Source organism: Manis pentadactyla, chromosome 5 (genome assembly GCF_030020395.1).
Source record: "Manis pentadactyla isolate mManPen7 chromosome 5, mManPen7.hap1, whole genome shotgun sequence".
NCBI lineage: Eukaryota > Metazoa > Chordata > Mammalia > Pholidota > Manidae > Manis > Manis pentadactyla.
Window position 1 is genome coordinate 175,137,969 of NC_080023.1, and position 12,441 is coordinate 175,150,409.

The following is a 12,441-nucleotide window of genomic DNA, read 5'->3' on the forward strand; positions in this document are numbered from 1 at the left end:
GCTATAGTGAAGACAGAGGTGCTCTCAGCCCTGTTGGGCTCACAGCATCTGTGTAAGCTGCAGGCATGGCTGGACCCAGATGCTCACAGAGCACAGGCAGGAGTGGGTCTGTTTCTATTTCTTGACTCCATGTGGCTTCATTCTCCGGCTGTTTCACTCCACATCCTGGCCCAGAAAGCTCCAGGAAGCAGCAGCAGAAAGACAAGGTTTCCTTTGTCCTGCTCAGGGAAGCCCCAGGACTGAGCCTCACTGGTTTGCCTGGGGACCGGTGGCTATTCCTGATCAACCACCTGAGCAAAGGGGATGGAGTAACTGGTCAAGTCTGGGTCTCGTGCTCATCCCTGAGCCAGTCACCACGGCCAAGGGACTGTGCTCTCTGGTCATTGTTGCCACTCTCACTGATGGGACGTAGCATGAGGTTTTGTCCATGTCTCTTATTTCTAGGGAGATTGAACATCTTTTTTTTTTTTGTGAGGGCATCTCTCATATTTATTGATCAAATGGTTGTTGACAACAATAAAATTCTGTATAGGGGGGTCAATGCTCAATGCACAATCATTAATCCACCCCAAGCCTAATTTTCGTCAGTCTCCAATCTTCTGAAGCATAACGAACAAGTTCTTACATGGAGAACAAATTCTTACATAGTGAATAAGTTACATAGTGAACAGTACAAGGGCAGTCATCACAGAAACTTTCGGTTTTGCTCATGCATTATGAACTCTAAACAGTTCAAATATGAATACTCATTTGGTTTTTTTTTTTTTTTTTAAATATTTTTTATTGAAGGGTAGTTGACGCACAGTATTACATTACATTAGTTTCAAGTGTACAACACAGTGGTAGAACATTTATATACATAATTCTAGGTTCCAGCTATCACCCTACCAGGCTGTTACAATATCTTGACTATATTCCTTATGCTATACATTACATCCCGGTTACTAATTTATTTTACCATTGGAAGTCTGTCCTTTTTTTTTTTTTTTTTTTTTTTGTGAGGGCATCTCTCATATTTATAGAACAAATGGTTGTTAACGACAATAAAATTCTGTATAGGGGAGTCAATGCTCAATGCACAATCATTAATCCACCCCAAACCTAATTTTCGTCAGTCTCCAATCTTCTGAGGCATAACAAACAAGTTCTTACATGGAGAACAAAGTCTTACATAGTGAATAAGTTACATGGTGAACAGTACAAGGGCAGTCATCACAGAAACTTTCGGTTTTGCTCATGCATTATGAACTCTAAACAGTCAGTTCAAATATGAATACTCATTTGGTTTTTATACTTGATTTATATGTGGATACCACATTTCTCTCTTTCTTATTATTATTTTTAATAAAATGCTGAAGTGGTAGGTAGATACGAGATAAAGGTAGAAAACATAGTTTAGTGTTGTAAGAGAGCAAATGTAGATGATCAGGTGTGTGCCTGTAGACTATGTGTTAATCCGAGCTAGACCAGGGCAATAAAACATCCACATATGCAGAAGATTTCTCTCAGAACAGGGGGGGTGAGGTTCTAAGCCTCACCTCTGTTGATCCCCAATTTCTCACCTGATGGCCCCCCTGCGACTGTGCCTGTCTTAGGTTGTTCCTCCCTTGAGGAATCTTACCCGTCTCTGGCTAACCAGTCATCTTCCGGGGCCATACAGGGAAATGTGAAGTTGGTAAGTGAGAGGGAAGCCTTATTGTTTGAAAAGGTTAGCTTTTTACTTCTTTGCATATTTATGCCCTGTGGCTTCTATGCCCAGCATCTGTCTTGAGGTATCTTTACCACTTGGAGGAGTTATGATACTCGGTAAATTTGATATGAGGCACGAATTCTATTTAAGGGTTGTAATTAGGAAGGAAGAAGAAAAGCTATAGAAGTAGCAGAAGGAAGAAAACAAGGGAAGATTGATTATTTCTTTGACATATCTTCTTGTAGAGTAACTTCAGCATATATAGGTTTTAAGCTACTACTTAAATTGCGCACACACATTAACATAATAGGAGTATAGTTACATAACCAAAGCATACCTGTAATTACCAGCCATCTCCAGTGAAACCAAGAAAACCAGTTAGGCACCTTAGGCATTTGTGAAAACTTATCTATGATATGGTGGATATTGTCCAACTGAACTTGAACAGTCTGAGAGAAATCAGACAAATTAAAACAACCCATTCCTGGGGACTGTTCACATGCCATATGTTCTTTTAACAATAAATAGTCTGTAGTTGTAAGAGTTTGGAGCGCTACAATTTGCACTTCTCCAAATTCTTGGTTGAGTTCCAACAGTATAGATCCAGTCAAATTTGTTGTTTTACTGTATGCACAGGCCAGCTTAGATATCTCCTTCCTCATTCCCATGGCAAGTCCAGGAACTGGTGGGATGAGTGCATCTACAGCTGTAGCAGTGCGTGGATCTTTGTTGGGGTTTTTTGATGATCATCTTCTGGCATGAGTCTTCCAGAGGGTGCAGATGTTGGAAGTTCTTTTTCATATCGTATCTTAGTTCATTTTCGGGGTAGCCCAATTAGGCTTTGATCCTCTGTATAAACACAAGCAGACCCTTTGCCTACACTTTTATATGCCCTTTATACCCTTGTGTAGAACTCGTTGGAGGTTACCACACAGGAACTGCCCTTTTTTTTTTTTTTTGCTTTGTTTTTGGTATCACTAATCTACACTTACATGACGAATATTATGTTTCCTAGGCTCTCCCCTATACCAGGTCTCCCCTATAAACCCTTTTACAGTCACTGTCCATCAGCATAGCAAAATGTTGTAGAATCACTACTTGCCTTCTCTGTGTTGTACAGCCCTCCCTTTTCTCCTACCCCCCCATGCATGCTAATCTTAATACCCCCCTACTTCTCCCCCCCTTATCCCTCCCTACCCACCCATCCTCCCCAGTCCCTTTCCCTTTGGTACCTGTTAGTCCATTCTTGAGTTCTGTGATTCTGCTGCTGTTTTGTTCCTTCAGTTTTTCCTTTGTTCTTATATTCCACAGATAAGTGAAATCATTTGGTATTTCTCTTTCTCCGCTTGGCTTGTTTCACTGAGCATAATACCCTCCAGCTCCATCCATGTTGCTGCAAATGATAGGATTTGCCCTTTTCTTATGGTTGAGTAGTATTCCATTGTGTATATGTACCACATCTTCTTTATCCATTCATCTATCGATGGACATTTAGGTTGTTTCCAATTCTTGGCTATTGTAAATAGTGCTGCAATAAACATAGGGGTGCATCTGTCTTTCTCAAACTTGATTGCTGCGTTCTTAGGGTAAATTCCTAGGAGTGCAATTCCTGGGTCAAATGGTAAGTCTGTTTTGAGCATTTTGATAAACCTCCATACTGCTTTCCACAATGGTTGAACTAGTTTACATTCCCACCAGCAGTGTAGGAGGGTTCCCCTTTCTCCACAGCCTCGCCAACATTTGTTGTTGTTTGTCTTTTGGATGGCAGCCATCCTTACTGGTGTGAGGTGATACCTCATTGTAGTTTTAATTTGCATTTCTCTGATAATTAGCGATGTGGAGCATCTTTTCATGTGTCTGTTGGCCATCTGTATTTCTTTTTTGGAGAACTGTCTGTTCAGTTCCTCTGCCCATTTTTTAATTGGGTTATTTGTTTTTTGTTTGTTGAGGCGTGTGAGCTCCTTATATATTCTGGACGTCAAGCCTTTATCGGATCTGTCATTTTCAAATATATTCTCCCATACTGTAGGGATCCTTCTTGTTCTATTGATGGTGTCTTTTGCTGTACAGAAGCTTTTCAGCTTAATATAGTCCCACTTACTCATTTTTGCTGTAGTTTTCCTTGCCCGGGGAGATATGTTCAAGAAGAGGTCACTCATGTTTATGTCTAAGAGGTTTTCGCCTATGTTTTCTTCCAAGAGTTTAATGGTTTCATGGCTTACATTCAGGTCTTTGATCCATTTTGAGTTTACTTTTGTATATGGGGTTAGACAATGGTCCAGTTTCATTCTCCTACATGTAGCTGTCCAGTTTTGCCAGCACCACCTGTTGAAGAGACTGTCATTTCGCCATTGTATGTCCATGGCTCCTTTATCAAATATTAATTCACCATATATGTCTGGGTTAATGTCTGGATTCTCTAGTCTGTTCCATTGGTCTGTGGCTCTGCTCTTGTGCCAGTACCAAATTGTCTTGATTACTATGGCTTTATAGTAGAGCTTGAAGTTGGGGAGTGAGATCCCCCCTACTTTATTCTTCTTTCTCAGGATTGCTTTGGCTATTCGGGGTCTTTGGTGTTTCCATATGAATTTTTGAATTATTTGTTCCAGTTCATTGAAGAATGTTGCTGGTAGTTTCATAGGGATTGCATCAAATCTGTATATTGCTTTGGGCAGGATGGCCATTTTAACGATATTAATTCTTCCTAGCCACGAGCATGGGATGAGTTTCCATCTGTTAGTGTCCCCTTTAATTTCTCTTAAGAGTGACTTGTAGTTTTCAGAGTATAAGTCTTTCACTTCTTTGGTTAGGTTTATTCCTAGGTATTTTATTTTTTTTGATGCAATTGTGAATGGAGTTGTTTTCCTGATTTCTCTTTCTGTTGGTTCATTGTTAGTATATAGGAAAGCCACAGATTTCTGTGTGTTGATTTTGTATCCTGCAACTTTGCTGTATTCCGATATCAGTTCTAGTAGTTTTGGGGTGGAGTCTTTAGGGTTTTTTATGTACAGTATCATGTCATCTGCAAATAGTGACAGTTTAACTTCTTCTTTACCAATCTGGATTCCTTGTATTTCTTTATTTTGTCTGATTGCCGTGGCTAGGACCTCCAGTACGATGCTGAATAACAGTGGAGAGAGTGGGCATCCCTGTCTAGTTCCCGATCTCAGAGGAAATGCTTTCAGCTTCTCGCTGTTCAATATAATGTTGGCTGTGGGTTTATCATAGATGGCCTTTATTATGTTGAGGTACTTGCCCTCTATTCCCATTTTGCTGAGAGTTTTTAACATGAATGGATGTTGAACTTTGTCAAATGCTTTTTCAGCATCTATGGAGATGATCATGTGGTTTTTGTCTTTCTTTTTGTTGATGTGGTGGATGATGTTGATGGACTTTCGAATGTTGTACCATCCTTGCATCCCTGGGATGAATCCCACTTGGTCATGGTGTATGATCCTTTTGATGTATTTTTGAATTCGGTTTGCTAATATTTTGTTGAGTATTTTTGCATCTACGTTCATCAGGGATATTGGTCTGTAGTTTTCTTTTTTTGTGGGGTCTTTGCCTGGTTTTGGTATTAGGGTGATGTTAGCTTCATAGAATGAGTTTGGGAGTATCCCCTCCTCCTCTATTTTTTGGAAAACTTTAAGGAGAATGGGTATTATGTCTTCCCTGTATGTCTGATAAAATTCCGAGGTAAATCCGTCTGGCCCGGGGGTTTTGTTCTTTGGTAGTTTTTTGATTACCGCTTCAATTTCGTTGCTGGTAATTGGTCTGTTTAGATTTTCTGTTTCTTCCTGGGTCAATCTTGGAAGGTTGTATTTTTCTAGGAAATTGTCCATTTCTCCTAGGTTTCCCAGCTTGTTAGCATATAGGTTTTCATAGTATTCTCCAATAATTCTTTGCATTTCCGTGGGGTCCGTCGTGATTTTTCCTTTCTCGTTTCTGATACTGTTGATTTGTGTTGACTCTCTTTTCTTCTTAATAAGTCTGGCTAGAGGCTTATCTATTTTGTTTATTTTCTCGAAGAACCAGCTCTTGGTTTCATTGATTTTTGCTATTGTTTTATTCTTCTCAATTTTATTTATTTCTTCTCTGATCTTTATTATGTCCCTCCTTCTGCTGACCTTAGGCCTCATCTGTTCTTCTTTTTCCAATTTCGATAATTGTGACATTAGACCATTCATTTGGGATTGCTCTTCCTTTTTTAAATATGCTTGGATTGCTATATACTTTCCTCTTAAGACTGCTTTTGCTGTGTCCCACAGAAGTTGGGGCTTAGTGTTGTTGTTGTCATTTGTTTCCATATATTGCTGGATCTCCATTTTGATTTGGTCATTGATCCATTGATTATTTAGGAGCGTGTTGTTAAGCCTCCATGTGTTTGTGAGCCTCTTTGCTTTCTTTGTACAGTTTATTTCTAGTTTTATGCCTTTGTGGTCTGAAAAGTTGTTTGGTAGGATTTCAATCTTTTGGAATTTTCTGAGGCTCTTTTTGAAGAATCTTATTTTCTGAGGCTCATTCTGGAGAATGTTCCATGTGCACTTGAGAAGAATGTATATCCCGCTGCTTTTGGATGTAGAGTTCTATAGATGTCTATTAGGTCCATCTGCTCTACTGTGTTGTTCAGTGCTTCCGTGTCCTTACTTATTTTCTGCCCATTGGATCTATCCTTTGGGGTGAGTGGTGTGTTGAAGTCTCCTAGAATGAATGCATTGCAGTCTATATCCCCCTTTAGTTCTGTTAGTATTTGTTTCACATATGCTGGTGCTCCTGTGTTGGGTGCATATATATTTAGAATGGTTATATCCTCTTGTTTGACTGAGCCCTTTATCATTATGTAGTGTCCTTCTTTATCTCTTGTTACTTTCTTTGTTTTGAAGTCTATTTTGTCTGATATTAGTACTGCAACCCCTGCTTTCTTCTCACTGTTGTTTGCTTGAAATATGTTTTTCCATCCCTTGACTTTTAGTCTGTACATGTCTTTGGGTTTGAGGTGAGTTTCTTGTAAGCAGCATATAGATGGGTCTTGCTTTTTTATCCATTCTGTTACTCTGTGTCTTTTGATTGGTGCATTCAACCCATTAACATTTAGGGTGACTATTGAAAGATATGTACTTATTGCCATTGCAGGCTTTAAATTCGTGGTTACCAAAGGTTCAAGGTTAGCCTCTTTAGTATCTTACTGCCTAACTTAGGTCGCTTATTGAGCTGTTATATACACTGTCTGGAGATTCTTTTCTTCTCTCCCTTCTTGTTCCTCCTCCTCGATTCTTCATATGTTGGGTGTTTTGTGCTGTGCTCTTTCTAGGAGTGCTCCCATCTAGAGCAGTCCCTGTAAGATGTTCTGTAGAGGTGGTTTGTGGAAAGCAAATTCCCTCAGCTTTTGTTTGTCTGGGAATTGTTTAATCCCACCGTCATATTTGAATGATAGTCGTGCTGGATACAGTATCCTTGGTTCAAGGCCCTTCTGTTTCATTGTATTAAATATATCATGCCATTCTCTTCTGGCCTGTAGGGTTTCTGTTGAGAAATCTGACGTTAGCCTGATGGGTTTCCCTTTATAGGTGACCTTTTTCTCTCTAGCTGCCTTTAACACTCTTTCCTTGTCCTTGATCTTTGCCATTTTAATTATTATGTGTCTTGGTGTTGTCCTTCTTGGATCCTTTCTGTTGGGGGTTCTGTGTATTTCCGTGGTCTGTTCGATTACTTCCTCCCCCAGTGTGGGGAAGTTTTCAGCAATTATTTCTTCTAAGATACTTTCCATCTCTTTTCCTCTCTCTTCTTCTTCTGGGACCCCTATAATATGGATATTGTTCCTTTTGGATTGGTCACACAGGTCTCTTAATATTGTTTCATTCCTGGAGATCCTTTTGTCTCTCTCTATGTCAGCTTCTATGCGTTCCTGTTCTCTGATTTCAGTTCCATCAATGGCCTCTTGCATTCTATCCATTCTGCTTATAAACCCTTCCAGAGTTTGTTTCATTTCTGCAATCTCCTTTCTGGCATCTGTGATCTCCCTCCGGACTTCATCCCATTTCTCTTGCGTATTTCTCTGCATCTCTGTCAGCATGTTTATGATTCTTATTTTGAATTCTTTGTCAGGGAGACTGGTTAGGTCTGTCTCCTTCTCTGGTGTTGTCTCTGTGATCTTTGTCTGCCTGTAGCTTTGCCTTTTCATGGTGATAGGAATAGTCTGCAGAGCTGGGACGAGTGACGGCTGGAAGGACTTCCTTTCTTGTTGGTTTGTGGCCCTCCTCTCCTGGGAGAACAGCGGCCTCTAGTGGCTTGTGCTGCACAGCTGCGCGCAGACAGGGCTTCTGCTTCCTGCCCGGCTGCTATGGAGTTAATCTCCGCTGTTGCTGTGGGCGTGGCCTGGCTCGGGCAGCTGCTCCAAAGTGGTGGAGTCGCGTTGGAGCAGGAGCTGCTGGGAGGCTATTTATCTCCGTAAGGGGCCTCCCTGCTCCCTGCAGCCCAGGGGTTAGGGTGCCCAGAGATCCCGGATTCCCTACCTCTGGATTAAGTGACCCGCCCTGCCCCTTTAAGACTTCCAAAAAGCACCCGCCAAAACAAAACAATGCCCACCAAAAATAAAAAAGAAAAAAAAATTTTTTTAATTAAAAAAAAAAAAAAAGTTGGTCGTCCGTTTTTCTTTATTCTCCGGTGCCAGCCTCAGGCCTCTGCTCACCGGTCTTGCTGCCCTGTTTCCCTAGTATTGGGGTCCCTATCCCTTTAAGACTTCCAAAAAGCGCTCGCCAAAACAAAACAGCAAAAAAGCAAAAAAAAATGGTCGCGCGCTTTTCTTATGTCCTCTGTCGCCCAGCCTCCAGTGCCCGCTCACTGTTCTTGCTGCCCTGTTTTCCTAGTATCGAGCGCCCTGCACTCTGGCCCGGATGGCGGGGGCTGGGTGCTCGGCAGTCCTGGGCTCCGTCTCCCTCCCGCTCTGCCTGCTCTTCTCCCGCCGGGAGCTGGGGGGAGGGGCGCTCGGCTCCCGCGGGGCCGGGGATTGTATCTCACCCCCTTCGCGAGGCGCTGGGTTCTCTCAGGTGCGGATGTGGTCTGGATATTGTCCTGTGTCCTCTGGTCTTTATTCTAGGAAGGGTTGTCTTTGTTATATTTTCATAGATATATGTTGTTTTGGGAGGAGATTTCCGCTGCTCTACTCACGCCACCATCTTCTGCCCCTCTCCTCATTTGGTTTTTATACTTGATTTATATGTGGATACCACATTTCTCTCTTTATTATTATTATTTTTAATAAAATGCTGAAGTGGTAGGTAGATACAAGATAAAGGTAGAAAACATAGTTTAGTGTTGTAAGAGAGCACATGTAGATGATCAGGTGTGTGCCTGTAGACTATGTGTTAATCCAAGCTAGACCAGGGCAATAAAACATCCACGTATGCAGGAGATTTCTCTCAGAAAAGGGGGGGTTGAGTTTCTAAGCCTCACCTCTGTTGATCCCCAATTTCTCACCTGATGGCCCCCCTGCGACTGTGCCTGTCTTAGGTTGTTCCTCCCTTGAGGAATCTTACCCGTCTCTGGCTAACCAGTCATCTTCCGGGGCCATACAGGGAAATGTAAAGTTGGTAAGTGAGAGGGAAGCCTTATTGTTTGAAAAGGTTAGCTTTTTACTTCTTTGCATATTTATGCCCTGTGGCTTCTATGCCCAGCATTTGTCTTGAGGTATCTTTACCACTTGGAAGAATTATGATACTCGGTAAATTCGATATATGGCACGAATTCTATTTAAGGGTTGTAATTAGGAAGGAAGAAGAAAAGCTATAGAAGTAGCAGGCAGCAGAAAACATGGGAAGATTGATTATTTCTTTGACATATCTTCTTGTAGAGTAACTTCAGCATGTATAGTTTTTAAACTACTAAGTAAATTGTGCACACACGTTAACATAATAGGAGTACAGTTACGTAACCGAAGGATACCTGTAATTACCAGCCAGGGAGATTGAACATCTTTTTCAGTGTTGATCAGTTTTTTGGTTTCTTACTGTTTCCATGTACTTTACCTGCAGATGTCTTTATCTTAATGCTTTTAGAAGTTTGCTTTGAAAATTATGGCTTCCAACCCATTCCCTGTCTTGAGTTACACAGCTCTTCTCTGTTTGGGGCTTTTATTTTTATTTTGTTGATGCTTTCCTTGGCACAGAAGATTTTCATTTTTAAGGTTTACCTGTCATATACTATAGACATCATCAGACTTTTTCTGTGATGGGCCAGATAGTGATTATTTTTGGCCTTGTGAACCTGACTGTGTGTGTTGTCACTACACAACTCTACTCTCGTAACACTGGTGCAGCCATCGCCGATTGTAATGGATGGGTGTGGCCATGTGCCAGTAGAATTTTATTTACAAACATAGGTGGTGGCTCAGAGGGCAGAGTTTGCCGACCTCTGATACACCTTATGGTTCATACAATTTGTGCCATGTTTAAAAAATCCTTCCCTACTTGGAGGTCAAAAAAATTATATTTATTCATGGTATTATTTCTGCAGATGCCTTCTAACTATGCCAATTGATAATTGGTAAGCAAACCAAGTTCTCTTTCAAAATAGAGTATTGAGTGAAATAAAAATAATAGTAAACATGATAGTATATGCCGTTCAAAAATGGGACAGAATTGTCACATCTGCTTGGCGTAAGTCTGGGGGCCACAGCACCACCTGCGGGGCCAGGGGGAGGTGGGAAAAGGTGCCAGGGATGCACCACCAGAGGGCCACTACAGCCCCCGGGGAAGGGGTGCCCCAAACACAGGCTGCACCCTGGATTACCTCTGTTACCCACTGAGCCTGTGACTCACCTCAAACCTCGGACTGGAATGCAGTAGCTCCTTGGACGTTTGTCACCATGTTTAAAACCAGAAAAGCAAGCCCAGAATTAGACACACAGAGAGCAGCAGCTGAGAAGTCGCATCCCAGGAGGCCAGACGCAGCTCCCCACAGAAAACGGCTGATTGGCCCCTTTGTCTCTGTGTCGTCTCTTCTCAGAGACTTCTCTGCCAGCACTTGCTGAATGGTTCAGCCGCTGGTTGCCATGGCAACGGGCCACCCATGTGTCCTGAAGTGCAGTTGGTGTGTTTGCTTTATTTTAACTTCCAGACCTTGATGTTTTAATCTTTTGGGGCTTTTCTGGGTGAGTGGTCACTGTCCCCCCTACCCCCGATTACACTCCCTGGGGGCTGGGCCTGGGGACTCCAGTGCCGTCGGTCATTTTCTGTGCAGGAGCCCAGCACACCTCTAAGACGTGTAAGGGAATTGGCCAAGTATCAAAGCCCCCCGGCCCCTGCGCACAGTGGGCATGTTCCGGAGGGCAGGCGCAGGTGCAGGCGCAGATGGTGGCTGAATTCAGCCCTGCTGAGCCTGTGCCACTCAAGGGGTGCCAGCCACAGGATGCCTGAGCGTTTTCTTTTCTAAGTGCTGCTCCCAGGCTAAGTTCTATTTACTTTCCTTCATTTAACTGAAACCTTACGGGAGCCCAGTAAAGCCGGCGTTGTTACCTCTGTTTTGTGGGAGGTTAGTAACTTGCCCAGGGTCACACCGCGAGGAGGCGGCCGGGGGTCCCTCAGAACGGCTCACCTGGGCCTCCGGGGAAGCCTTCCGGAAGGGAAGGCCGGGGTCTCTGCTTTCTCCGAGCCACAGCTCTGCATTTGCTTGTGTTGCTTGGGCCTCCAGTCCCCACGGCGGCCTCCGGGGACAGGGCACTTCCTGCCGGCATTCGGACGGGGGCGGCGGGAGATGACGACAGAGTCCCTGAGGTGGGGCAGTGGGGAGCAAGTGAGATATCCAGGAGGAGCTCTCGGCTAAGCACAGGCACCGGGGAGACGTGGACAGGCAGGTTCGAATCCCAGCCTTCCCGTCACAGCTGTGATTTGGGGCAGCTGCTGTCTCTGAATGTCTCTCCTGGTTTGTAAAATGGAGACAGTGGCCTCACTGTCCTCCCAGGGCCCTTTTTGGAAGGCTCCAGATTAGACCCTGTGAAAACATGTGAAGGCGTGCTCCCAGCAAGGGGCTCTCAGGGAGGTGGTCGTGGCTGGAGCACCCCAGGGCCGGGGGAGGAGGCCACCCCACAGGCCTCGTGTGGGGATTAGGGGAGCCTTGGAGGGCCAAAGAAGGCAGCAGGCTGGGCAGGGGCGGGCGCACCTGCGGGGCACCCTGGGTGTCCATGGTGATAGGCTCACTCTAACTTATTCTCACTGGAGACTGTTGCCTGATTTGCCTGGAGGCAGGCAAGCCAGAGTGATGTGCGAACTGGGTATTAATGCTCCCTGGGGGCCCTCCACCCCAGGACCACGCTGTGAGAAGCTGGGCAAGGCTCCGTAGTGTCCTCCAGGGGTTGGTACTTAGCATGTTAACACAGGACTGAAATGACCCTCGAGCTGGTCCCTTGGTACATTTCGTTCTGTCACATCCAGGACAGGCCGCTACTACGCAGGCCTCCAGGAAAACACAGGTTCCCAGGGGGAAATAAAATGTGCGCGGCTGCTCCCACCGTCCGTGGTCACCCTGAAATATGCAACTGTAAAGAAGCGGCTTGATGGTTTGAAGAGCAGGGACGGAGGCTGGCATAGCTTAATGGCAGGAATGAACATTAGCCTTGGTACCTTCCTTCCGTGTGGAAAGGTTGGACCCTGAGCAGGGTTTTAGGTCTGTGGACACAGAATTTTGGAAATACAGAAATCGTACTTTTTCTCAGCTACCAGAAAAAGATGACTTTTAATTGCTGTAGAGGAAGCCAC

General features: G+C 43.9%; 1 protein-coding gene across 2 annotated transcripts in view; it reads left to right on the top strand.

The window, feature by feature from the left end:
* PHACTR3 (phosphatase and actin regulator 3) overlaps positions 1-12,441 on the top strand; it is a 205,860-nt gene that overhangs the window by 171,712 nt on the left and 21,707 nt on the right. The window lies entirely within an intron of this gene.